Below are 27,375 nucleotides of genomic sequence, written 5' to 3'. Positions count from 1 at the left end.
GTGAATTCTGTTCCTCCTTAATCACATGTTATTTATTTGAACTGAAGGAGGATTTCTAGAAGTTGCTGAAGCTGACTGGCTCTTCACGGAGTTTTTAAAGTTTTTTTTGTTTATTTTTTTCTCGTGTGTGTCTGAGTATCAGTGAATTTGTGAAGTGTCAAAGACAGATCTGGTGCTGAGCATGAGCACTTTTCTCTTCCCCTCGTAGGTGCAGTCTGGTGGATGCAGATCAGACCCTGGTGCCTTGCGCTTTTCACCTCTTGCCAGTGGGATGAGGACTGGGAGCCAAACCAGAGGTGACATCGTTGCTGCCTGGGAGATGAGTCTGCAGATCTTCACTCTTCTTCACAGCAGGTACTGAGAGGAATGAGGAGCATTTCCCCGTCACCTCTTGCCAGCCACTGTAATGAGAAGGAGGGMCTTTTGGCAGGACACTGACTTTCTTAAAAGCTCTTTAGCACCTTCCACTGGTGTAGCCACCTAAGCTGCTCTTGCATGGTTTGCTCCGGCATCAGCAGATACTGTTGTCCTTTTCTACAGAGCTTTGCTGATGGCAGTCACTTGTCCCTATGTGAGAGACCTGCGCAAGACGAGTTGTCCCTGGCAAAGGGGTATGTTCCCACGGTGACCCTGTTAGTGTGTTGGTCTCAGGGAGYTAGGACACTGAGAAGCTCTTGAACAAGGCAGTGAATTATCTTGAGCGTTGCAAATTCCTGCCTTGCTGCAGTCATAAACACCGTTTGCAGGAGCAGCTTCAGGTGAGAGCAGTCACTCCAGCCAGACGTGCAGCTTCCAGCTCTGCAAAAAGCCCTTGGTGTTCTGGAAGTACTTCATATGGTATCATCCAACCCCATGTTTAAAGATGCTAGAGCTTTGGGAAGGTTGGGATCCAGTGGAAACTCCAGTTCGTTTCTTMCCTGCTGCCTCTGCTTATTATCAGTAAATAACCTACCTGTGTTACCTGTCCTTTCCCTACTCTTCTGTTTATCACTTTCACACCCCACTGCCATTCAGTCCAGCCCAGCATTCTCCCCTCCCATCATCTAAAAGCTTTTTCACCACCCTCCTATGTAAATTCATGCTTACACTTTGTTATAGTAACAGGAATGCATGTTTATTACACTGAAGGTCTTCAAAATACTGAAATCCACTAATGGAAAAGGTTTTTCCATCCGTTCCAAGTGAATGGAGATGCAGCTATATGGAATATAGCTATGGTGCTTGAAAATCTATACAGACAGCAGCCTGGAGAGAAAAGAAGATTGTTCATTTACATAGTTTGTGGTCTTATTTAGAGACTGGAGGTAAAAGACAGGCATATCCTAAGAAACCCCAGGAATATGTTYCATTTGATGGCAAGTGGTGTACATTCTTTAAAGGCCAGGTAGAAATAAATGATACTGCAATTAGAGCAGACAGACAATGGAGTAAATTCCTACTTAAGCCAGCTTTGAAATTCTTTTAAAATATAAATTTAGAGTCATGTTGAAGAACAAAACAGGCCACTGAAGTACCAACAATCCTCTACCTATGATTATGGAAGAAATTAATTTAAAAAAAGCCTGAAGCAGGTTGTTCTGAGGACAGCCTAAGGATGCTAGCCAAAGATCTGTGTCCACACAGGAGACTAATCCTTTCTCTGGTTACAAGTACATCCTTTCCAAAAAAAATATGTTCCTTGGCTGTGGATCTGCATTTTGACTATCTGATGAATCAGACATAAACCATCCCAGGCTTTCAGGAGCTCATTAGTGCGAGCGCTGCCCTCGCTGCTCTCACGGCCTGCAGGAGTTTCTGCTGACTCRTCCCTTCCAGCCTGGGAGACGCTTTGGACCTTGCGCCGCTTGCTAAYGGTGCTGGGCTCCGGGGTGGAAGCCCCGCAGAGCAACCCTGCCCTGGCAGGCCAGCCATGCACAAGGAGGGGAAAATCCTTCGCCAAAATGAACAGTGACCAAAATTGACCACAGGAAGTGATTTAGGGGAAAGATAGACGCTGTGGTGGGTTGGTTGTTCTGAAATTAGAAAATGGGAATTTTGTAACGTCATCAAGATGCCARCTCAGTGCAGAAGGACTTGTTTTGATACTGCACCATGATTACAGGGATATTTTTGAAATTGCAAATTATGAATACTCAGTACATGCAACTGTGATCCCTGGGATGTAATCCCTGTTGCCTTTTTTAATAAAAGGGACAGCATTATTCTATGTATTTACATTGTATGTGGCTCCATACATCTCTGATCAAGCACCAAGAAAAAGGGACACGGTTAAAATAGAAAAGTCTCATAGTGGCAATTATTATAATAACTGATTATCTGTAGTTTTAGTGTATCTTTATGTCTCCATCATGACCAATCCCCTAGCAACAAAAGCAAGAGCTACCTATACCAGTAGTTATGGCAGTTTCACAATCTCTATGGATCATCAGTGGCAAAAAAAAAAATATAATGCAAGCTGAGCATCACACCTGAAAAGTATCAGTAAATTTGGCAAGTTTCTTCATTTATAGTTTCTATTTGGTCTCCGCTGATTCCCCCGAGACACCATCATTTGCAGAGCATTTTGCTCTGTGCTATGATTGTATTCACTTTACCTTCTAGGCATTTGTACATACAAGAACTGGAAAATAAAATAAAATTAAATAAATATTGGACCAAAATAGATTGGGATGTGGAACTGTAGAGGTCAATGCAATTGCAATGGGAATTAATTGRTCTATTTTACCGTAAGTATTAAAAAATATTAGTGACATTTAAAAAATAGGAGAGAAACAAGAACAATAAGATGCATCCTCAAACATAGCTCTTCATACACATTTGAATGGAATTTATTTTGAATATTTAATTCMAAAAAAATCCCCAGCCGAAATTCCAACTTGCCAACTCTCAACCCCAGGTGGATTTTTATAGCCAAGATCTAAACCCCTGAAAAATAGCGGTGTACGATATAATGGAAATGCTGACACAACCTACATTACAGCTGCACGAATTGTGCCAGTATAGTTTATGGAGAGCACATTTTGGTTTTGTCAGGTTTTTATACACAGGCTGTTGTAAATTTGAAAGAAGACTGTCTTGTTAAAGCTTTAAGACTGTACAGATTAGCAGAGATGGGYCTGAACCTTGAATAATCTCCACTTCCAGGTGCCTCCTGACCTTTGGAGAAGTGGAAGCCCCACCTGAACATCGCACTACCTTGGTCTTCATCACTGCTGGTAACTGGCTCTGCTTTGGGGCAAACCCAAGGCAGGAAGCTATTTTCCCCCCGTGATGAGCTGGGTAGAAAAAGAAAAAGAGGGGAAAGTAAAATGCTTTCTCTCGCTTGCACATGGCCAGGAGCAGGGTCAGGATTAGACTCCCAGTCTACTGAAAGGGCAATTTAGTCCAGAAGATAAAATTATGCCATTAATTGAAGTCTAATGCCTATGGCAAATAAATATTTACCCATCCAAATGGTTTTGAAATAGGGGTGTATAAAGACTGAGCCTCTAGTTGTGACTCAGAAAATGAAGTGTTGTGTCTTTAATAAAGGCCTGTGCAGGAACTTGAACTTAGACTGAAGACCTTGACTCAGAAGCTTTTGGGAAAGCTTATCCTGTACCCCTAGGAATTAAGTCATTATGGAAACAGATATTAACTGAGTGTCACTGTTCGGACCCAACTGTAATTTGATGGATAACATCAGGAGGATATCACTGTTTTCCAGCTGGAAAGGTGGCTCTTCTCTAAGTATATCCCCAAATCGGCTTGTGTGTGCATAAATTAACCCAGAACAAGGTAAAGGGGAAAAATCTATTTAAATGTACGTTAATCTTTTATTGGCTTTTCYACTTCTCATAAACAGTTTGTAACCATACATATATCATCATCCCAAACATCATGTATAGCTTCTCACTCAATAATCCAATTGATATCAAGGTGATATATTTAGTAGCAACAGTTCTTAAATGGGCCATTTTATAACCTAGGCAAAGGTTAATCATCCTTAGCTTCTTAAGTGTGATCTTAACAGTCCTGCTCGTGCTTACCAGAGAATTTCAAGTAGGGCTGTCGTTTATACTTAATTAGGGTACAGATTCTTTATTAGTGTTGAAAGGCAAGCCAGGATGTTAAAAAATTATTCATTATGCTGCATGCTCTGTTTTTTGAGTGCCGAGATACCCAAGAGAAGGAGCTGGCTGTGAGAAGCCGGGTCTCAGCTGAATATAGAGCTTTTTTGGAGCTCTCACATCAGGAACCCAGGAATCAAGGACATGAGAACTGCTGCGTTACGTGGGTTTTCTTTAGCAGTTGCTCAGTAGGAAGTCGGCACACGGCTCCGTTCTGTGCTCTCGACAGCACATCGCTCTCCGTCAGGTGGGGGTTCGCAGGGAAGCCTGACGTGTGACCTGGTGGCAGGGCACTGGCACCATCAGCAGGATCTGCAGGCCACCATGGTGGCCACACCAAGGGCTTCCATCATGCCCTAAGCAGCCTCACATAAAATGGTGACGCAGCTAAATTCAATCTCTCTGATCCCTCTTGAGAACCTCTCTTCTTCAGGCTATTCCCACATAGACAAAAAGATTTTGTCTCACTAAACCTATTTATTGACCGCAGCTGTCACCCCTGCTCTGACCAATGACCTTATCTGAATATTCAAATCTATTGTAGATCACAAGTTCAAATGATTTTTTTACCCTTTGAAAGCCCTGTTTTCATAGTGAGCTGATTACAAATGACAATATTATAAGGGGTGTAATTGAGATTCTACAAACAATTTGCACCTCAGATTTACAAAAATAATATATATGGAAGTGTGAATGCTGCTGACATCTCCTTCCCCCACCAGACTGTTGACTTGATCCCGTGGAAACGGGCACGTCCCGCTCAGGTAAAGAAGGGCACGTGGCGCAGAAGGGTTTTCCAAGCACTTGCCTGTTCTGCTGCCAGAATGTACAAACCCTGATTTTAGTTCATCCTCTCAGCATGACTGGAGTCTGATTTTTTTTTCCATCTTCCCTTTCTGATGTCTTTTCACAAACAGCAGAAAGAAAACTTGGCAATATTGAACTTAAACCTGATTTGGTGCTATGTGAGTCACTTCAAAATTGGTGGATTTAACTGATGCCGGTGAGACCTTCAGTACAAGTGTCTTATCTCGAGTACGTCTTACCTAGCTCTCCACTTGTCCATCCACCCTTGCATTAACTGGCCCTGTTTGGGTAAGGTCACTATATAACCAGTATTTTAAAGCATTCTGAGTCCCCAAACTCAGAAGAACTAGAGAGCAAAGTTGGCCTAAGTCAGACTGAGCTGCACATGATATTTATAGTGAGACTTAAACTCGCAGTAACCTCAGCTGACTTGAATACTGCTCTAAAGCAGAAAGCAGCCCGAGTCCATTCTGAAGTCTGTCGAGTCTCCCAGAGCGCCTCGGAGGAGCCTGGGATGGCAACAGGCACATCACAAGGAAGAAGATTGGAGAATTTATGCCGTGTCAGTGAAGAAACAGAGGAATGTGGGAAGCCCTGAAGCTCTGAATGAAATCAGGAAAGTCAAAGCCATAGGAATGAGAAGCAAAGACACCATGAAAGAAGAAAAAGATGATCCAATCTAGCCATTAGCGGAACCCAGATTTGGAGCCTGGTAATGAACAGGGATCCATGGAGTGGGCACGGTCCAAAGCCATGAGCCTCTGCTGGTGCTTTGTGTGTTCTCAGGAGCCAAACGCAAGCACAGAATCCCTGAGTCACCTGCCTCCACCTTTCCAGACAACATGGGAAACATGGTGTAAGCCATTTGGAGGGGCTGGTTGTCAGCGGAGAGGAACGTGGTGCTTCTGTAGCTGAGCTCCACGGCACGTGGTCCTTTGGCTTTCCTGTGTCCCTGCTCCCCACTGTGAGAGCAGCCCTAGTTTATTCTTACCTGCTTTATTATGGACAGGCCAGGGTGGAATATAAGGTACAGGCACATTCATAAGGCCCTTGGAGCTGCCTGTGTGCGCGGTGATAGGGAAGTGCAGAGCATTGTTGTAAATTTGAATTTTCTGCAGCATGTTTTCTAAATGCTAACATAAATAGCACAGGAAATAATAAAATGAATAAAACACATGGCTTCATTTTAGTTCCATTTGAAAAGACAAGGTGTGAAATGAAGACTGGTGCTCTCCAGGTGGTGATCTCCATGCATACTAGAGTGTTTGTCCTGAATTTCAGCGCTTTAAAAAAAGTCATGAAAAGCCTTGATTTAGCTGGCGTTCAATGTGTTTTTTATATAACTCCTGTGATATAATCAGTTACCAAGGGAATCAGCGTGGAAACTTCAAGAGCCGTAAAAGCTCCGGCGCTGGCGCTTCCTGCGTGGCCCTTGGCTTGCGGGCTGCTCCGGCCCCAGAAATCCCCGGTCACATCCACCTGCCGCTGGCACTGGCGCGGCGGCCCGGCCGGCGGCTGCCAATCGGCGGCGCGCGGAGCCCGCGGGGCGCTGGGCAGCAGCAGGGAACGCGCCGCCGTAAATCACCCGCCTCTCTGCAGAGCTGCGAGTAGCAATGCAGCAGCCATAGGCGAGTATATTAATGTCTCCAGCTATCCATAAATGAAAAATCACGTATGGCAACACTCACTTTATTGTTATTCCAACAGAGGGTTTCTTTTTTCTTTTTTTTTTTTCCTTTTTTGGAGTCTTGGCTTAATTTTTATTTTTTAAATTTTTTTCTGTCCTTTTTGGCACAAGAGTATTTCTTGCCATGCTTAATTTTTATTATTTTAAATATTTTTCTGCCCTTTCTGGCACAGGGGTACTCCTTGCCATCACTAAACCCTATTGTCTTTTTTTTCTGTTGACAGAGTGGCTCTGCGTGTATAAAACAATACCATTAAATTGCTCAGTCTCTACATGGATGTTCAGAACAAGGTACCGCATGCTCATTATTATTACGCAGGGCCAGAAATGTCCCCAGGATCAGTTGAAATGTTGAAAACACATCACCACATTGAAATGTACTATGAAGAATGTTGGCAACATTTTAAATTAAGTGTTTTTAATATGCTTAACCATGCATTTAATTTAAGCTTAATGAGACAGTGATTGTAAGCTGACTAAATACCAGGGGGTTATTAAAAACATATTTACAGAGATTAACAGTGATGTAATAGATACATATTTATTCCATCATTGGTAAACCATTAATACTACATTTTTAATTAATTGGTATGTACTCAATATACAGCAGGGCTCTAGAGGTATTTATTATATTTGCTTTGCATTGATGAAACAGCTACTGGTTTAATGAGGGTTAATTGATCTAACTAGCTGTTAAAATACACATTTTCCATTCTGTGGTTATCTAGGCTTGAATCAACATAACRTTCGAGCAACTGGAGTTCAGTATGTGCTTAATAGGCATGGGATTATTCACGTGCTTATAGGTGAGTGGAGATTTAAATGATTTGCTGAGTTGGGAGCGATTACATTTTCCAGAGAAATACCCAAATGATAAATGATATTGAAAAAAATTCATAGAAATGCCAGGCRTTATGTAGGGTCTGGGAAGTGACAGCCCCGAGGACTTCTGTCATGCAGGAGGCCTCCTCTAGACTTTCTCCCTGAGTTTTGGTGTTGTCTCAAATCTAATCACCCAATTTTGAGGCCCTGTCGGTCTAGCTGCACTGACTGGGCATGTCTTCTTGCTGACATTAATTTCACACTGCTGCTTAACCCGTTGCAATAAATGAAAGTTTGCTCTTGTCATGAATTCCGGCATGATTGGGTCCCAAATCTGTACTGAACAGTCAGTGGGCATCAGGTTACCTTTACATGCTGTATCTGATTTGTCAGCTCTAAATGATGTGCAATATGCTTGCCAGAGACACCTGATTTTGCATGCYGCAGCGATGTGTGTGTGCCTAATGGAAAATCTACGAGCATTTTTGGAGTGGTTAAAACATACTTTCCATTGTTTTTAATTTAATTTTACTTTTTTATGAAGAATCTTACAGAAAGGGCACTGTGAAAAAGCAATGAAGACCGAATTGCTGTACGTGAAGTTTCATTTCTGGAGAGCTGGAAACATTAATTCACTTGGCTGTGACTTGTACATTACTACCCCAAGCTAACCAAAAAAAAGAAACATCACAGAGAGCAACTCCTCCGTTCTGCAGGTCAGAACTGTGTCCTCACCACAGCAGTGCAGGGCAAGGAAGAGAAGAATGACCTCTAATTATTACTCTGACCATGCCCTACTACACAGAGCAAATTATTTTGATGCTGCAGTTTTACTTACTGATTCTGATATGATTTTTTTCTCGTTCTTATTTTATTTTATTCTATTTTATTTGGACAGGTATATTCCTAGTGCCATTGCACATAGGAACAGTTTTCATGTATCTTGTTCCATGGGTGAGGAAGTTAATGCTGGTACATGGGTGTGGGTTTTTTTGGTTACCTGGTTCAGGGAACCTCCCTTAATAGGAAGGGGAGTTAACTGAATTCTGTCATCATCAGATAGCAAATGGCAAAATCCAGTCATTTCTTGATTATATTTCATAAGCTCTCAACAAGAAATGCTCTCTTCTGGAATTGTTACTTCCAGATTTTTGATTGAAGTACATCTCAAGTACATCTCTAGAGATCCTCCTGAGCTCTAATAAGGATAGAGAGGAGGTTGGCTCGTTTTCCAATGCCTTGCCCATGCACATGGCAGAGGCCCATAAGAGAACAAATCTGCTGAACCCAGACAAACTGATACAAACAGTTTATCTGGCCTTTATTTTTCACCTAGCTTGTCTATGATAGTTTAAAGCAGAACTCCACAGCATTCATTTATATTTCTTAAATTTAATGATTCTGAATTCTTCACTGAATCTTTTTTAAGGGGCAACATGCTAACTCCTAATAAGGAACATGGCATTTTCTTCTGAATCAAAAGTCTTTTCTCTGAAAATAGCTTAATTAACATTTTAAGGTTCATAACATTTTCATTTATTCCTCTTTTTTGTTTTTATTTTTTTTTAAGTTTTCCAGTGATACAGATTTCCTAGTGTATTAAAAAAACAGAGAGTGGGCCCAGTGGGATCTGCAATCTGATTAGCTTTCAGTTTGAAGCTGAAGAAGGAGATTAAGCAGCGAAGGACTGCTGTGCTATTAAAAAGAAAACCTGATTTCATTATCCATTAGCCAATAAAATGAGTTCAGCTGTCAGCAGAATAGCTAAATTTGTAGAAAGATTATCAGGTAAATATTTGAAACCTGTGCAACTTTTTTTCAATATGGGATAATCTAAGCTAAATTCTGTTCTTAGGGAGGACTTTTAAAGCTGGAATCATTCTTCTGTAAATCGCACTTTTTGGTGTGCTCTTGGAAAAGCCTTAGTATACTGTGTTTCAAACAGCTTTCAGCAGAGTAGGCTCTGGTCCTTGACTGAGGCTCTAAGTTGTCGCCACAGTAAATAACAAAAATAAAATTCTAATCCCCCTGAAGTTGCATGGAGCAGCTCCAAATTTATATCTGAAATTTAGTGCAATGTAACTTCAGTCTGGTGATTTACCTCTGTACACCAGTTTTACCCTAAAGAATTCTCAAAGTCTTTCCAACCAGKGGTAATGCTACTGCTCTCCTTTTTGCTGTTCTGATACAGCTCTAAACGTTGTAGGTGGCAAAAGCTGCAAGGTCCCTTATAAAAAATGATGCATATCCAGCTCAGATTTTCCCTCTTAGATTTTCCTGTGTTTTGGATACATTTCACTCTGGAAAGGGACCAAAAACCAACACCTGTAATGTTTTCCATGCAGGTATGTATGATTTTAAGGAAAGAAAAGGTATGGGCCCTCCAAACTAGATGCAGGGTTTTGCAAGTTTTACTGACACATCTGTTTCTCACACTCCTTGAGAACTAGACACATTCACATTCACAAGCCACTGTATCCCCTGCTGAAATCCCTTCCCATCTGGAACACAACAGCTATTTAACAGGGTCTATTTTATGAAGATGTGTGCAAGTGAAAGGGCATAGGAAGACAGTTTCCTGCTGCTAAACTCTGGCAGCATTAAGTCAGAAATTAAATCAAAGTAACCAACTAGTATTTTAAATTAGAGCTATGGTAGTATCTGAAAGTTCTGAAAACAAAAGGGCTACTGAAAGTTAAAGATGAACTGAAAGTTTCCCCCTTCGAGCAATTTTAGAACATTTTTGAAAAACAAAATATATTTAAAACAATAGAAAATAAATTTGCACATTCTGTAAACACCCTGAAAAAGAAAATAAATACATGCAACATGCATGCAGATATTTTACTTACACACAGATGTTCATGAATGCAAACATGCATCTCCGAAACACCARGATGAGAATAACCTTGTAAGCTATTTACTGTACCTTCTCTTTACCTTTTGTACTATTCATCTGACCTGCTGTGTCTGCCTTTAGGCATTCAGGGTGTCGATACCTCTTTTTTGTTCCTGTCTTCACTGTTAAGCGTGTGCATGATGTTTGGGTCTCAGATCTGAAGACAACTGGACCATGCATAGGTGAAAAGCAAAATGACAGGACGCAGATGTTTAGGTTCAGCAGTATTAGCAAAGCCCTTAAAGTCTAAATATGAGTGTATGCTTGAAACCGTTTGAGTTCAGTGGGATGAAGRCTCAGCGTGGAAGGCAAGCATACGCCGTGGTGGATGGGGATAGACTGTTCTTGGATGTCACAACTGAAAAAATAAGCACATATACATTTTCTGCAGCCTCACAGCAGTTTATTTTAAAGCCTTYTGGCAGAATGTATTTTTGTGTGTTTTCCAGTCTTTCTTTGATGCAAAAACATTTGCAAGGCAAAAATAAAAAGAAAATAACATTAGTCTCATTTTGTAATCAAGCAGTAATGAGTGAGTGAAGATTGGTTCTGCCCAGACTGTATTAATTCTTCTATTCCGCTGCTTTTATTATCTTCACAGAGGAGTTCAAGGGTTAAGCCATCCCAACATGCCTCACTCTCAATTTATAAAACAGAAAATCTTCCATAAATCAAAAGTTACAAACAGACTTTGTAATGTCATAACTCTTGTGACGGCTTTCCTTTTGATTGATTCCTATACATACATTCTGTCTGATTACCATAATGTGTTCTTGTGGGACAATTCAAGCAGGGGAGAAGAAAGGAGTAAGGAAAGAAGTAAATAACAAATGGTCCTGACTCCTCCTCATCGAGAGTGATTTCAGTCCAATGTTCCATCATATCAACTAGGAAAGAGAGTCTTAGGGTTTAGGCAATCAATTATAGATATGTGTAGAGGCAGACACAATCATTTCACTGATTGTCACCAGTCGAGAGCAGTGACACAGGGAAGTGATCCATCAGTCTATTTTCACTGACAATCAGAGAAAGATGGCAGACACTTGTAGGCTAAAAGGCTCCTGGATTGGTTAGCTTATAAGATTGAAAAATAGCTGTATTTCAAACATATCCAAACCTTTAAGTACCTTTGTTCGAAGATTTCATACATTTCTAGAAAACATTTARGGATATTACAGGAGCTTCGCGTTGCGGTGGGTGGGAAGGAGAGCAAACTGCTTTCCAGTGTATTAGAGTGAATAGAGTGAGGTAATCATGTTTAAGTTAGAAATATCACTGTCCTTTATGATTTGCCAGCTTGTTTTCTTTACTTTTGATGTTAATGCTTTTAATAGGCTTTTTTTTTTTTCAGATCAGAATAAATGGAGAAAGAGCACACCCGTGTTAAGAAATTYAGCAGTAGAGAGGATTAGCTACTGTTTGTTCAGTTATTTAATGTTATCTTTTCCTCCATGTACAGGATTATATTCTTCATCAAAATTGCCATGGGTCGTCCATAGTGGGGTTCAATGTTCGGAGCACGGTTGATTCATAAACCTGAGAAATCCTCTCTTCTGGTAAGTTTTACTTACATTGTCAGAGCAGTATAGAAAAGCAGTCCACACACTCACTGGATCTTTAGTTGTCAGCCAATTTCAGACAATGTATTTGTTTTYTTCCTTGCCTGTCATCTTTCTTTTAAAACATGGAGCCAGTGGAGTAAGAAATAAGGTAACATCAACCAGGTGAAATAGAAATTAAGCAGCAGTAGCCCACAAGCTGTGGAGGACTGGCCTGGATTTGGGAAGTGAGGCCAGGTGGGCTGTCTAGCAGCCCTTGCTGACATCCAAGGCTGCAAAGTTTGGCTCGTGGCCCAGCTCTTGTCAACATCTGAACATCAGATGAGTAATGTTTTGSCACTGTGAACTTTGCAGGCTCGTCTCTCATGACTCCTCCCCTCACAGCTCTCTGCTTGATAATTGAGAATCAAAAAGTTATCATATGCTGTCATAAAAATTGTGTTCTTCACTGTAGGCTCACCACTGTCCATAATTGCTTGCTGCAGACACTGCCYACAGCCATGTCACTCTTAGGTAGTTTCTTGAGAGAAGAACTTCATCATCTTACTCCAAGTTTGTGATTTCCAACCCTTTCCAAAMCTACATTGGTTCTGTTGCTTCTGTTCACTTCTCGTTGTCCCAGTCCTTTTACACACATACTTTGGGTGAGTCCTCTGTGCCACCCCTGGTGTTAYGGCTATCTTCTGCTGCACCTGAGCTGGACTTCTCTCAGGAAGGAGCTTTCAAAGCTCTGTGTACCTCTGCAGGTCTTGTCTGCAGCCTGCAGGGTGAGGAGGTGGATGCAGATGCTTTCTTTTTGCCCACTTCCTTGTAGTGCGGTGTCACAAGGCAGCGGAGTCAGCTGGACGCGCTGGCTGCGTCACACTTCCATGTGGTTAAAATTCCAGGGTAGATGAAGCTGTACTTAAGAGTGAAAGGAGCCTTAGAAAGTAACAGGATCGTCCTTTGTAAGGGCCAAAGCAGCACTTCCCCTCTCTTGCTGCCTTTCTTTTCCACAGAAGAAAATGCCTATGGGAATGGGAGCCTGTCTCTGCATTAGGCATCCTAACCCCTAGTCCCAGCAAGATACAGTGTGGTTCTGAGCTCGGGATTTATGACATTTATTAGTGCCCTGAGAGCTGTGTACAGCTGACTGGTTATTTGAACCTTGATCCTGTGTTCCCAGTCTCCAAGCACTCTGGCCACAGGAAGGCACCGAGTTTTGATATTTTTGCAGGTGGAAAAGGCAGGAAAACTGAATTCCAGAGCTCATGTTTTGGATGTAGCSAGGGCCCCTTTCCAGTACTACATTGCTGACAAAATTCTTGGATAACATTAGTCTGATGGCAAAATGTATAAAATAGAATTGATTATTAATTCATAAAGAGCTTTGATATCTTATCTATTGCTCTTCTCTTGTAATGATTTTTAATGTCATCGCGGTTTTTAATTTTGCATGAAACCCATCGTCATCTGTTTTCACTTGTTTAGTAAACCTTGTCTGTTTTATTAAGAAAATCTCAGGGCTTCTGTAAGAATACGGAAATGTTATTAGTAATTTGTTTCTAGTTCAATGCAACATTAATTTCAGCACCACAATCTAAGGATTTTRTTTTTATAATTTCGCAACCAGGGGAAATATAGTTAACATTCCCAAAATCCAGTAGTCCAAATGAAGAATGAAGAATCCTCAGTGTCCTAAGATCTTGTGCAGATCTTAACTTACCTTTTATTTACTATGTATGGTGCTGCAAACCAATATGAACCATAACTCCATTTAGATAATAATAATCAAATTATCCAAACCTGGAAGTACATGTTTTATAGATTTTGGTCTAAATTTAATACAAAAATGCGGTAGTCCTTGTTTGGAAGAGTTTATTAAGGGTTAGCAAAGAAAAAGCTTTTTCAATAGTCTATAACTCTCTAATGGCCTTTTTCAAATAAAATGGGAAAGAATTTGAAAAGAAACCTATATCAGTGAGCTGCAATTGTAACATTACAGTACAGGTCTATAAATCTTGACATGTTCAGAAGATTGCCTAAACCAGCAATACAATCTGTCCAAACCTCATTGTCTTCACGACCAGCCAGACTCATTTTAAGAAATGTATGTGGTCTTCAACCTAATTTTATCACCTTCATTTGTAAACTAGTCAATCAATCAAAGCATCCTGTGAGTCTAAATAGAAAAAGGAGTGCATTTTCATGCATTTCCAGACAGCACAGTCAAAAATTAATCTCCACTTGATCAGACATTCCTTGCCCTCATCTCAATAGACCATCATTAGGGTCAGCAATGTATATTAAAAATAGAGTTGCAGCGAACTGCTCGCCAGGGATTCTCTGCAAGCTACCTGCTGCCAGATCAGTGCTCATGGCTCCCTAGGAGCCTGTGAGAGAAGCCTGAGTTCGTCGGGGAAAGAGCAGCCTAAAAACAAACTTAAAAAGGGGGAAAAGAAAATTGTTAAGGAATTCACGTTCTGCACCAGCTGTTTCTTGCCCCATCGAGCTCTGGGGGATAACAGCCTGATGAAATGTAAAGTGGGATCCCAGATGGGACCGTGTCTCGTGATCTTTTTTTCCCGCTCACATTACCTGCTATCTGTAGACATTATTATTATATACTTTCCCACTTACATATATTTACTGTGTGTGAGATGGGAGTGAGGCTGAGTGGGTTTATGTCACGGCGATGGGCAGTGAGTATGCACTGTGCCCCACAGCCATCATTGCCGCTTTTCCATCACGGCGTTTACGGCCTTTGTTAGCGAGCACCTTTGTGCACCGCCATCCTATGGATACGGAAAGGTCCATGGAGAGTGACTCCTCCTCTCCTCCTTGCAGCTGCTTTTCTCACCTCAGGCAATGCTGAGAAGCCAGGAAACTTCTTTAAGGAAGGGCTCCCAGGTGGATTTTCAGTTGATGCTAGAGTGTAGATGCATCAGGGCAGGCTGGTGACACAAGGAGCCCTGGACAAAGAGTCCATGCTCTAGGACTCTGCCACGGCAGAGCTGTCACTTGGGCACTGGATGGAGCAGTGCAGGAGAGAGCAGCCCTGAGACTGCTCCAGCCACTGTGGATCCTGGGGGATGCTCCTGGGCAAAGAGGCAGAGAACAGGCAGTGCAGGACCCAGGGATGCGAGATGATCATGAGAACTCCTCCTGCAGCACAGTTTGAAAGCCATATTGTTGGTATTTAGGAAAGCCTGTGACCAGGGTGCCAAACATCAGAAGTTTTGGCTTCTTTTCCTACATCTTAAATTTGTTTTGGGGCATGAAAAAAATGCCAGAATGAGAGACTTGGCACCTGAAGTCCTCTTTTCACCTGCCGTACCTTTTCTCTGACTACCAGCAGATGGGCACCTCCCTGAGCAGAACAGGATATTGAGGATATTCAGCAAAGTCAGAACATGCCTGAAGCACTTGGAAGTCAATAGAAGCAGAAGAACATGGCTAGTAGGGAAGTTGTCAGCCTCACTTATCTTGCAAGTGAAGCTTGGAAGTGAAGTCCCATTTTGTGAGAGCTGACTGCAGCAGCTGTTACCAGTTCTGCTAATGAGAAGGAGCTGCTTTCTTGCTCTAAGAAGGCAGGATCAGAGYCAGGTCTTCTTTGTTTCTAGTTGACTTGCAGCACAACATCCATTTCCAGAAGAATATCTAGTTGGGATTACAATGGTGGAGAAGCTGTTGATATGGCATAAATGGCAACAGCACTTTAATCCATGAAATTCATCTGGGTAAGAAATTCTCTTTCTAAAACTGCACAGAGGTCCTCCTCCAACTTGGGGAGAYTGCTGGCAAACACAGGACACCCCACTCTGCAGTCTTCCTTCTGGATGAAGGGCAACTGGATGAACCTGTAATATGGGATTGCTGTGGAATTGTTGTGTAGTCATCCTAGAAAGTGCTACCAATTTTCCCTACTCTTACCTAGGCTCTCCTTTTGGTCAGGAAAGGGGTCGTTTAGACCTTCTGTGCCTAAGGAGCAAGAAAATCCTTTTGTTTCTGAAGATACTACTGAGATAGAAGATCACTAAAGGATTATCCTTTCCATTGTGTGCTAGAGTACCCTGCATAGAAGAGATGCAGTGGGTGCTATTCATCTCCCATCAGTAACTCAGGAAGTGAGCCTACTCTGGACCATTTATGGTCCAGAATAGATAGGTTTGTTCACAAAATAGTCATAAAAAACAAATGCATTAAACATAGAAGAAATCGTTATTTTCACATATTTTGAAGAAATTATTAAAGGACATTCTCATCCTTGCATAGAATTACTCCRGTGATCACATCAAGATCAGCTGGAGTTGGAAAATACAAAAGGATTTCTGKGAACCTGTGATACCCTTCTCATGCTTTCAAGGGGGGAAAAAAAAAAAAAGTATATATTCCAGTGGCTCTGCCCTAGCCTGTGAAACCTTGTGATGGATTTGGGTTCACTTTTCCCAGAGATTTCTTTTTTTCTRATTAAAGCTGGTGTACATAGCATGGTCAGCATTTGGGAGCARGGCCCAGGGTTCTGCTGGGTGCCTCTGAGTGAAAGAACAACTGTTCGCTGGGTTGAGCGGTGGATTCAGTGGGTGTTTKAGATTGATGATTCTGTGATTCTTGACCATCTGCTTCTTGTTTGCTGGTGCAGGTGACAGCTTTGGCAGGATAGAAGGAGATARGGAAGCATGGATACGACGCAGGGCCCTGTTCCTCCCTCATTTACACCTGTGTAAATCCAACGGAGGGGTGGCTGTTTCTSCAGAGGAGGTATTTCTGGTTTACCCCACCCCTTGTGAGCTCTTGATCCCGTGCTGCTGAGTTAGCAGCAACCAAGGTGAGGCAGGGGAGACGTTTTGGTGTCTGCCAGCGACCTCTGAACAAGAAAGAGGAACATCCAACAGATGCCTCAGGGCTAGGGTGGGAACCCTGATGTGGGGGCCTCCCAAAAACTGGAGACTTCAGACAAAATGGGCCCACAGCATTTCAGTCCCTAGCCAGGGCCTGAAACAGGTGTTTTAGTCCCTAAGTCTCTTAAGGCTGAGAGAGCTGGGCCTGTTCCACCAGAAGAAGAGAAGGCTCATCAGTGTGTATAAATACCTCAAGGGAAGGGAGTGAGGAGGATGAGACTGGTCTCTTATCAGTGGTGTCCACCGATAGAACTGGAGGAAACGGCCACAAACTGAAGCACCAAAAGTTCCACAGGAACTTAAGGAAAAATTTCTTAACAGTGAAGATGACAAAGCCCTGGCACAGGCTKCCCAGAGAGGTTGTGGAGTCTYCTTCTCTGGAGATCTTCCAGACCTGCCTGGATGCAGCGTGTGCCACATGCTCTAGGTGACCCTGCGTGTGCAGGGTGTTGGACTATATGATCTCTAAAGGTCTCTTCCAACCTTAAGGATTCTGTGATTCTAATCTGTGCATCCTGCCTTTGCAGGGCCAAAACAACTTTGTTCTTACGTGCCCATAAGGAGCGTCTACTAAATTTGCAGAGAATATGCATAGCCTCGAGAGCAGATTCCTCCTCTTTCCAAGTCTTTTTTTCCACAAGGGGTCATTGTGGAGCAGAGCAAGGATGACTTAAAAAAAGGTTATTTTCTTTTCTATTCTGAAGTGCAGTAGCCATTTAGATGTTATTATTCTAAATCTAATTGTTAAGGCATTAATTTTATCTGAGAATATAGCATGATACCTTAACAATTCATTCTATTTATTTCATCAGTGCTTAGCTCAACTACTTAAAGTTTGAAAAATATTTTACTATTACCATGGCTCTTTTAACAAAATGCTAACATAAAATGCCAATCCAATGCGTGAAAAAAAMCTGGAGATTTATCTTTGAATAGATGAAGCATTTTAAAACAGGTCTATATTTATATGTAGTAATTAAGATAAAAATAGAAGTCTGGAGAGAAGATTTTTCTGAATTGGAAATTAAATTCAGCCATAAACATCTATGAATATCAGAGACAATTGCCCATCATCAGACTACTGTTGATTCCCAGGTAACTGATCTTATGGGTCTTTTTCTTTGGAGGTAGGGGGGTCTGCAAATAAAGTCTTTTCAATAATTCAGCCAGGTGGCATGATAAATACAAGTTCTTGAGGCATATTAAGCTTAAAAATAAAAACATGTTTTATCATATGTAACTTTAAAAGTAATCATATAATTAATGGGTGAAAAACAGAGAGAAAGATTGCCAGAGATTAAGATTAAGCCCTGCAGAAGAGAATGTTCTAACTAGAAATTGGTTTAATTAATAGCACATTTTACATAATGATTACAGTGTAATTGCGCTGACTAGCAGAGTGTCATTAAATATATCCATGCTCCTTTACAACACCCTAAGGCTAAAAATAATGAGTTACATTGAAAATCACTATGCAACAGGTTCATAAATAACATTTAAGCCTATACAAGGCGAATACTTATAAATAATAAATATTTGCCTTTTGTAATTGAAGAAAAAATGACAGCCTTCTTTTTCTACTACCCTGTAGATTGTCATGTTATAATGCTGAAAAGATTTTTTCCCCTTGCGTTCTCTAGAAAGTGTTGAATAATTTATTCAAATGCTAATATTCCACATAGCCTGACTTTGAGGAACAAATATTCCTACATAAAGAATAAATGCCAAGTTGCTTATTACCAGCTTCGTTTTASTTTGCATCGTGCAGTCTCCAAAAAACTATCACAGTCTATTACACATGTCAAATGAAGTCAGTGGCCAGATTTTCCTCCAGAATAGTTACATTTCTCTTTATTTAAAAATTACCCCTTCTCCCAAAATGTTCATCATGCTCAGAGCTGTTATGTAGCAACAGCTGCTCCTCAGCTCCAAAAAGGACGACATCATAAACCTGATAACTTTTTAATCTGTAGGTTTTCTCTGGTGAATCAGGAGTATCTAATAAAAACAGATTTGATTTCRTATTAGCGGTACGCTGACATTTGAAAGACCCCCCAAATGGTTCRTATTTAGCTAGCTTACCAATTCCAGCAACCTCTCCAGTGTCGAAATAAAGCAASCTGCAGAAGTCTCAGTTGAGCAAATGGAAATGTTCTAGCACACGTGAATGTTTTAAAGCGTTTCAGCTCCCACCAGTTCTTACACTAGGCCATAAAGAATGGTCTGATACCATCAAAGGTGGGATTGCCTGGCTGGCCTCTTCCCAGTGGCAGAAATGGTGTAAAACTGGTATTATGGAAAAGTGCTGTACTGCTTGAGCATTCTAAGGTCCTTCCAACCTCAGTCATTCTGTGATTTATCTTTGTGTCTAGGGATTTTCTGCAAGCCACCTGTGTGTTTTAGATGTGATCTTCCTGGCCTACAGAGCTGAATCTTCAAGTGAATCATTAATTGTAATAAAAATGAAGGAGTTTCATCTGTGTGATACTGAAGTGCACCACTGGTAGAGGACCAGGACCACAAGTCTGAGGATGTTCAGGTGACTGGTAAATGCRGATCAGTGTGAGGTTTTGCCCTTTGTTAATGATAATGAGGCATTTGCTGACATGCTCATGCCTCTTCTGGCTGGGCAGATAGGGCAAATCTTGGTTTTCTGTCTCAGCCTTAAGAGAAAAATATATTTATATCAGTAAAAAAATCACTAAAATATTTTATTTCTGATTTTTTTACAGCTTACTGCATCTCTTTGGGATCTGTAGAGCCCACTTTACCTCAAAGGCAGGAATGGACTACCAGTGCAAATCTGGACTAAGGTGTCTAGAAAGCAACTATTCCTTACATACAACACCAGGTAATGCTTTTGGCAACATTACTTATCCCTACTGACAGCTTTGGAGGGTAAGGACTACTGAATATTCCCCATTTTTCTGCTAGAGAACTAACAAAAAGTTAGCTCAGGTGACTGGTATTGCATCACAGAAGTCGAAAGCAGTAGAGAAAAAAGAATTTAGTTGTTTTTAGACCTTCATGTTTGCTTCTTTTTCTATTTTAAGTGTATGGATGAAAACATTGGATTATCCCATTGCTGCACCTGGAATCTTCTACCATTATTGTGTGCATAATTCTATGGTGCCAACTTTTGCAGTTTTACTGAGGATCTCAGAAGTAGTCATTTCCTTGCTCTTCCAACAAAAAACCCAGACAGGCCCAGAGCAAGGACACACATCTCAGCTGATGTCGTTTGGCCTGCACATCTGAGCTGATGTCGTTTAAGTGTCTGCACCCCACTTCTGATCCCAGCTGAGCTCATCTGAAAGCACCCGCTTGTGGCCAGGCCCTAAAGCTGCTCCTGCTGGCACAGCAGTGGTCAGGTTGTGGTGGAGCTTCATCTCCCCACATCAGTTACACAGTTTGTGACAGGGACACTAATTGTTTCCACCACAGCGACTTTCCACCTCCCACAGTCTTCTCATTTCTGGCCCCTCTCTCCTATTTTCGCTAGGAGGAATAAGAGTTAATTAATCTTTTATAGACATCCCTCTTTGCAAGATTCACATCTGTGCCCCATGGTCAGTTGTGGTGCTACAGCCACCAAGCTGGCTCTGACTGTGCCCMTGTTTTCTGCACGGAGAAGTCTCAGGGATGGACTAGAGCCCAACATTGCAAGGAGCTCTGCTTTCAGGGCTGTATCCACAAAAATAGCCACTCTCCGACCACRATGATGGGCAACTTGGACGTCATTTTTCCCATTAAAGTGCTCCACAAAACAAGCAGATCATGAATTGCTTACCCTGAGCCTTGGCAGGGATTGCAACTRTTTGTAGAGAGCACTAAAATATTTTTTTAGAATTGGATAGATTGTCTTAATTCTCTCTCTATTAATACCTTAATTAATTAAGCCCAATAATTTAAAAGATCATAGCTAACATGGGAAATGTGATGTATTAATGTTTATATGAATCCTGATGCCAAGTCTGCTGATATCTACATACCTACAAGGGCAACTCTTTCTTATTAATAATRTAGAAAAAAACAGGGATGCATTTTACCACACAAAAGGGAATAAAAAGGCAATTGATTTAAAATGCTTACACCTGGTTTGCTGAAGTTAATACAAAATACCTGTGCAATAGCACAAAAGGGCAGATTTTAATCTAAGAAGAAAGATTAAGAAAGAATGTCTTTCCCTGTTTATTCACTTCTACTGGGCAATAATATAATTTTCAGTCTCACGTCTCTATTTCAGACCACATATGGCAGTAATATTGGATGCTCACCATCGCAGCTTAACCATGACTAAACAGGTTGATGAATGTCATGCATCTTATCATCATACATGCATATTTTTAAATATAATTCACTTTTGATCTGCACCCTTGTGCAGCGGTGAATGAAAACAGTTAAGATTTCTTCCACTGTCTGCCTTTAAATGTATTAAACAGCCCTGCTGTCAATAGATTATATTCTTGTACAATGATAATAGCCCAAAAAACTAAGAGGCCTTGTCAGGAATTGCAGTTGTCACAGTTTGATGCAAATGATTTTACTTGGTGTTCATCTGCTGCACAATCATCTCATAATCTGGATATACATCACAGCATGACATGTAAATTTCCTGCTACTCTGCTTTCATTTCCAGAGGCAGCAATCAAATGAAAACCATTCAACCTCACCAAAATGTATAAATAATTTTCATTCAAACATATTAACAGTCAAAATATGAGAATTTATCACAGAGCACTATGCCTTTTAAGAAGCAATAAAGACTTTACTTTTTAAGCATATTTCTACTTAGAAAAGTAATATGAACAGTAACTTGCAGTTTTAAAAGAGGATTTAAAAGTCCTCACTTAACACCTAATCTTCAAACTTAGGTGTGCAGATGTTGCTTTGCTGCACATACTGCTTGTAAAAAAATAGCCTGGAGAACTGTTGGGGGAACAAGGGAATACATCTTGTTTCCAAAGGGTGCCATTCAAATTACTGATTTTTCCTCAGACCTGTCATGTAAAAGCAATATAAATATGCATATACAAAGAAGTGAAAATAAAATACTGTTTCATAGAATCCAGTGATGCAGCACATAGGACTTCTAGTATTTTAATTGTTCCTGTCCTTTTATACTCTCGATTATATTCTGATTTAGTTTACATCAAGGATTTTTCTTCCCATTGACCACTATTAACTTTCCAATGGAGCCTTACAAGCAGGAACACCCAAAGACCCCTTCTAAAACTCATCCTTTGAAATTCAAAAATCTCAAGCAAGCATCAGCTTGATCTTGAGGTCCAGCAGCATTAACTGTCAGTTATCTGGCTCTTGATAAAATAACAGTTGAAGAGGAAAGTATTTGCCTTAGCTGGCTGACTGGGAAGTCAAATGGGATATTAAAGCCTGGGAACTTTCCCTGGTCTCGCAAGTGCGACAGAAGGGACTGGACTGAATTATTTGGGTGATGGGAGCAGGGTGGGCCATTCACTGCTGCAGGTTTGGACCTTTTGGTGCTGGAGAGAAAACTGCTTCTGACCTCTGTGCTGCAGGGCCGGCCTTTGGCTGTGATCCCTCTGGTGAGCACTGGATCAGAGCTGCAAGCGCTGCGGGCCTGGCATCGGACACGTACCCTCTTGCCACCCGCCAGCCCTTGCTGTGAGAACTCCTCAGGATAAGGCCCAGAGGGCAATTTTTAGGAAACTAAGAGCTGGAGTTSCTCCTTAAATGAACCATTTTTGTTTGTTCCAGGGGCAGATTGAGCCTCGTTGCCAGGCTTTGCTCCCACGTTGCTGCATCCACTGTCAGCCCAAATCCATTGACTCTGGTGCCTGCCGAAAGCCCTGGCATCTGCTACAGGAGAGGGAAAAAACCTCTGCCGAGCAAAGGAAGGTAGGAACAAAGGACAGTTTGCTGTTCTTATTAATGACAGTGCTGAAAAAAATCACTGCCTCCCTATAAGTTGGGTGCTTTTTTTGAGAAACAGGTAAAAACTGCTAAGATGACAGTTTTCCCCATTTTTCCAGTGAGTGTGTCTGAGGAAGTAGAAGTGCAATAACCTGGGGTACAGCAGGCTCAGCCATTTGAAATAAAACTTTGCAGTACTAATGTTTTTGTAACTGCTTTCATATTGTAATGATATTTTTCCAAGCACTGGTTTTATTTGATCTTAAATACCTTTTTGGGAAAGTCCAGTGAGCTGACTCTAATAAAATCATGCTATTGAAAAAAGGTTTAAGTGGAATGTTCAGAATAAATTACAAAACTGCATGCAAGAATACCAGCCAGTGCTGCAATAAAAATCTGGAAATGAGGATTCTTGCAATATATTTTAAAGAAGTAGTATACTTTTTTTTGTTCATTTTTTTCCACAGAATGTTTCATAATAGAAAGCCTTTGCATCATGAAAGAGACTGAACGAATAACGAATGAATAAGCTGCCAAAGAAATTGCATTAAAAAAACTTGCTTTTTTTTTTTTTGCTAGAGAATAGATTTCGTATAATTTTCAATAACTTCTGTAAGATAATAGGAAAAGTAATTCTGATCCATTTTGCTGTGCCAAAATACCTAAATTATTTCAGACTGTCAGATTTTGCACATGCACACTCATGCATATCTGTACAGGCCCTTTTGATCAGGAGGTGATATCAGGAAAAAGATAAAGCTGCTTTTCCCTGCCCTGGAAAGCATGGAAAGTCCAGGAAAGTCCAGCTGAGGCTTCTGCCTGACGTTTTTCATAGACTTGCTCTTCTCCCGTAGATCAGTTAGGTCAGATTCTTACAACTGAATCTGACTCTGGATACAAAAGGTGTAGAAGAGGAGAGAATTACCAGTACACGAGTGTCATTTCTGCCTCTCTCACCTGTGCTGGGAATCACAAGGGATCCCGGGAGGCTTTCTCAGTTGTGACACATTTGCCTTGAATTGTTCAGCCTAGGACTCAGGGCAGGGGGGGTCGCTAACTGGAGGGCGTGCTGTACCCCTAATTAGAGGGACAAAAGATACACTAAGTATCGATGAGCCTGGGGAATTACTTTCAAATCACTGAAAACTGCCTTTTTTTCAGTTGCTCACCTTCTTATTTCATTTTTGCAACTAATAATATCAACATTATTTTTATCCTGCCAACATTATTTTTATCCTGGATTTGCACTCCCTGATCTGGGCAGAAAATGGTTCAGTGAAATCAAATCTATTAGCTGTCACTCATTTGCAAGCAGGTCCGTGCTTGTCGTTCAGTGCACTGCAGGCAGCGGTGCGAGGCTTGGGAGCCGGCGGCCTCCGGTCTGTGTGTCCCAAAAATGTGTATCTGGAGGGGCAAAATAAGGGAAAGAGCCCGATTTTCTTTGCTCTGTGGGGACACCATGCTTTTATACCTATGAGGACTTGGCAGTATCAGTGCCCCCCGTGCATCCCTCCTGGCAATAAGCAGTATGTGCAGCCTTCATGCTGCTGTGCTTCAGCTGCAGGGTCTTTGCAGCTGCGGGCGGATGCACGGGGAGGCCATCGCTGCGGTGCCACGAGAGACAGAGCTCCTGCAAGGCAGCTGCTCTCTTGGCTATGAGGAGGTGTCAGCTCTAGCTGCAGGTTTGGCAGAGGATTTTGGTGCGGGATGGTGAAGAAGCTGCAGAGGTTGAAGGGGAGATTGTTCCCAAAGCATAAGGGGAGAAGGGACAGGCCTTTAATGGAAGCTGCTGGTCAGTCAGTATGGAAGGGCTGCTAGAAGGGCTSTATGCTGAAATACTCATCCACAGCAGCTGTAATACCAGTCTTGATTTGTTCCTTTTCAAGAACTTCAAATGAATAAGTGGCTCGTTGCCTGGTGATACTGTCCCCTCCTTTTGACTGTCTGTTGGGTGCATATGGTGGAGGACAAGTGGGGAGGAAAGGAGAAGCTGATCAAGGAGACCCAAACTAGCAGCCCTCAGTTGAACCAAAAGCTTCTTTGTTTGCCAGTTGTCCTCGAGAACCATGGAGGAGGTGATGAGATCAGCAGTGACCYGGAAATCCCTCTGGTCTGTAAATACATGCAGTGTAAGGAGGACGAAGGCATCGCCACTTGCTCAGGTCTGGTGACTAGACTTCAGGCTGTCCATTAGCCCAAACATCASAGACAAACTAAGAAATGCAGTCACATTATGTCTTGATTATGCCTTGATGTTGGACTACGCAAAACCGGTGGTCTGTCTTCTACCTCACTTTCTTCAGCCTAAAACTTAAATTGTCTTTGTTCTTGCTGGCTTTGTGCTTGGAGCTCAAACATCTCACACCAAGCACAGGTGGAAGGCAATATGTCAGATGAGGTTTCTTCTCTCCCTCGAAGGAAGGAGTTTTCAGGGCAATTAATCAATGTGGTGTAACCATATTAAATAAAAATTTGAGCTTCAACTGTGTAAGAAAGCATGGATTCYAGGAGACGTAAGGGCAGGCAGTCCTATCTGGGCTGAAACACTGGTGAATAATAAGACGATATGTAGTGACACTGCGAAAGAAATGCAGACAGCTTCTTGGTTTGTGCAACATCTCCCCAGGACTAGCACTACCCCGCATGACTGTACCCACTGACATCCATGTATCTAGCTGTTCACTAACAATAGCTACTTAGACCTACATATCCAAATTAGCATTACAACAGGGTGCAAGTTCTGTTCTTACACTTCTAAGATTTATTTTCTATATTCAGAAATGGATTTTTTTACTACAGAGTAGTAATTTTTTGATTGCATCTGCCTGCTCCAGGAGAAAGAAGTGTATACAATTATAGTAAACATGCCTTTTAAAGGCAACTGTAATAACTTGCGGGTTGTGCAGGAGATACTGGCATTTTCATGCTTTGGGGCTAATGGGGACACAATGGAGAAGGCAGCCATTGCCTTCAGCCACGTCTCTGTCCCTGGAGTTTGCTGTGCTGTGTTAAAATAAGAAATGAATTCTTGTGCTCTGCTGGGGAGAACTCTACTTTCCCAGTGAAGTATTCTGTTTGTACTGGCAAGTCCTGTAGCCACACAAACACCCACAAAGTGAGAGCCTACGCATTGCCGTGCAAATTAGCCACACAAAGATTTAGGCAGTAAGTCTGAAACCCCATGTGATTTCAGGCCAGGTCCTCCTTTCACTTCCAGAAATGTCTTTAATCTGGATTTACATAGATATCTCTGAGATCTCAACTGGCATTTTGCTCTCTCAGACGAGGGAAATCAGCCATTTTAGAGAGATAAATGTCTCCAATGTGGTCAGCGTCAGACACAGAGGGAAAGGTAGGCAGACACTATTGGGAAGGTGGGCGGAGAACTGGAAACAAAAGTCAAAGGAGCATCAATCCTTTGGCCTACAAGAATTCAAGAGTCAGCAGAAAAAAAAAAAAAAAAAGCAACAACACAAAAAACATAGTTTGGCCCACAGAGACCTTCTTTCATTCCTTGTACCAGGGCAAGTGCCACTGGTAAGACTGAGGCAAAAGGAAGATGGTGATTTGCAGTAGTGAGGTCCTGTGGGAACCAAAGCTGTTCAGGGTCAGGGCAGAGTCCTTTGAATGTTCTGTAGCACCCAAAGTTATGRTCAGAGCTTTTGGTCCTCTGGTGCCTCTTCTTGGAGCCTGACATACCAAAAATCTAAAGGTATTTCTTTTCCCCTAAGCATTTACTGGTGCTCCAGTCTTGGCAGTACTGCACAGTCAGCTCTGCCCTTATCCATGAGGTTTCCAAGGAGATTTTCTTCCATCTTTCTCAGCTGAAATGGTAAGTGCTGTAGGAAATGCTGCATCCAAAAACAGAGAGAGTAGAAGGGCTAGGTCTTATTTCACAGAGTCACCCAGTGAATCAGTTTTTTTCTCAGGATGGCAGGGATCTGTTTCCTGTTCCTCACAGAATTTAGAGGTATTTCTGGTCTCTGAGTTGTTAGGATTTTTTTAATATGGAGACTGAGGCTCTAACCTCTCAAGAGACACTGAATATTCTCCTTGCACTGTGTGGGTAGCTTAGAGACCTAATGCATGACCATGCATTCAGTTACATAGAAAAGCAGCAAAAATATTTTGAGCTGTGACTTGAGCAGAGTGTTATATTTGTAGGTTTGGGCCTAAATCTTTGGGCCTTGTCCATCCAAACTCCAAATATGGAAAAATGACCGGATAGGTTCGATCTGGAACGATGGAGCTGGATCAAAACAGTACRGTTCTAAGAACGGGCAGAGCTCTGGAGAAAAATGGGACCTGGATGTCTGGGAGACAACTGATTTATCAGATCTTCCTTACAATTTCCATTACTGCTGCTCCAGAAAGCCCCCAGGTAATGTCTGAAGCTCTCCACCCCATTGGGAAATGCTGCAAATTTCTACCAGGGCATGAATTCCAGCCGACATACAGCTGCTTAGAGGGAATCGGTGTTTGAAATACAGCACTTCAAAGCTCTGATGGAAAAGTTCCATGAAGAAAACTGCTGAGTGCCAAGAGAAGAAGCAATTTTCTTTATGGAGCAGCCTTGCAATGTCCAATTCCAACTCACACTTTTTATGAGGAATAAATACATACTCCACAAATTTTGATGACCACTCATATTTTTATTTCAGTAGCTTAAATATTTTTCTTTCAACTCTAGGAGAGGAAAGGGGAGGTGCACTTTATA

At 41.7% G+C, this 27,375-nt stretch overlaps 2 long non-coding RNA genes across 2 annotated transcripts; one reads left to right on the top strand and one right to left on the bottom strand.

Moving 5' to 3' along the window:
* Window positions 1-18,623: 18,623 nt before the first annotated feature.
* LOC112945553 lies at window positions 18,624-19,084 on the bottom strand. The gene is made up of 2 exons (XR_003249033.1): window positions 18,846-19,084; window positions 18,624-18,761 (listed from the first exon to the last, which is right to left on the bottom strand). It is a non-coding gene; the product is annotated as an uncharacterized LOC112945553 (long non-coding RNA).
* Window positions 19,085-19,150: 66 nt separating this feature from the next.
* LOC112945552 lies at window positions 19,151-22,637 on the top strand. The gene is made up of 3 exons (XR_003249032.1): window positions 19,151-19,302; window positions 19,496-19,614; window positions 22,503-22,637. It is a non-coding gene; the product is annotated as an uncharacterized LOC112945552 (long non-coding RNA).
* Window positions 22,638-27,375: the final 4,738 nt, after the last annotated feature.

Source organism: Nothoprocta perdicaria, unplaced genomic scaffold (genome assembly GCF_003342845.1).
Source record: "Nothoprocta perdicaria isolate Ctin4 unplaced genomic scaffold, notPer1 scaffold_191, whole genome shotgun sequence".
Lineage (NCBI taxonomy): Eukaryota > Metazoa > Chordata > Aves > Tinamiformes > Tinamidae > Nothoprocta > Nothoprocta perdicaria.
The sequence above is the reverse complement of the archived record's forward strand: the minus strand, read 5'-3'. Positions and strand labels throughout refer to the sequence as shown.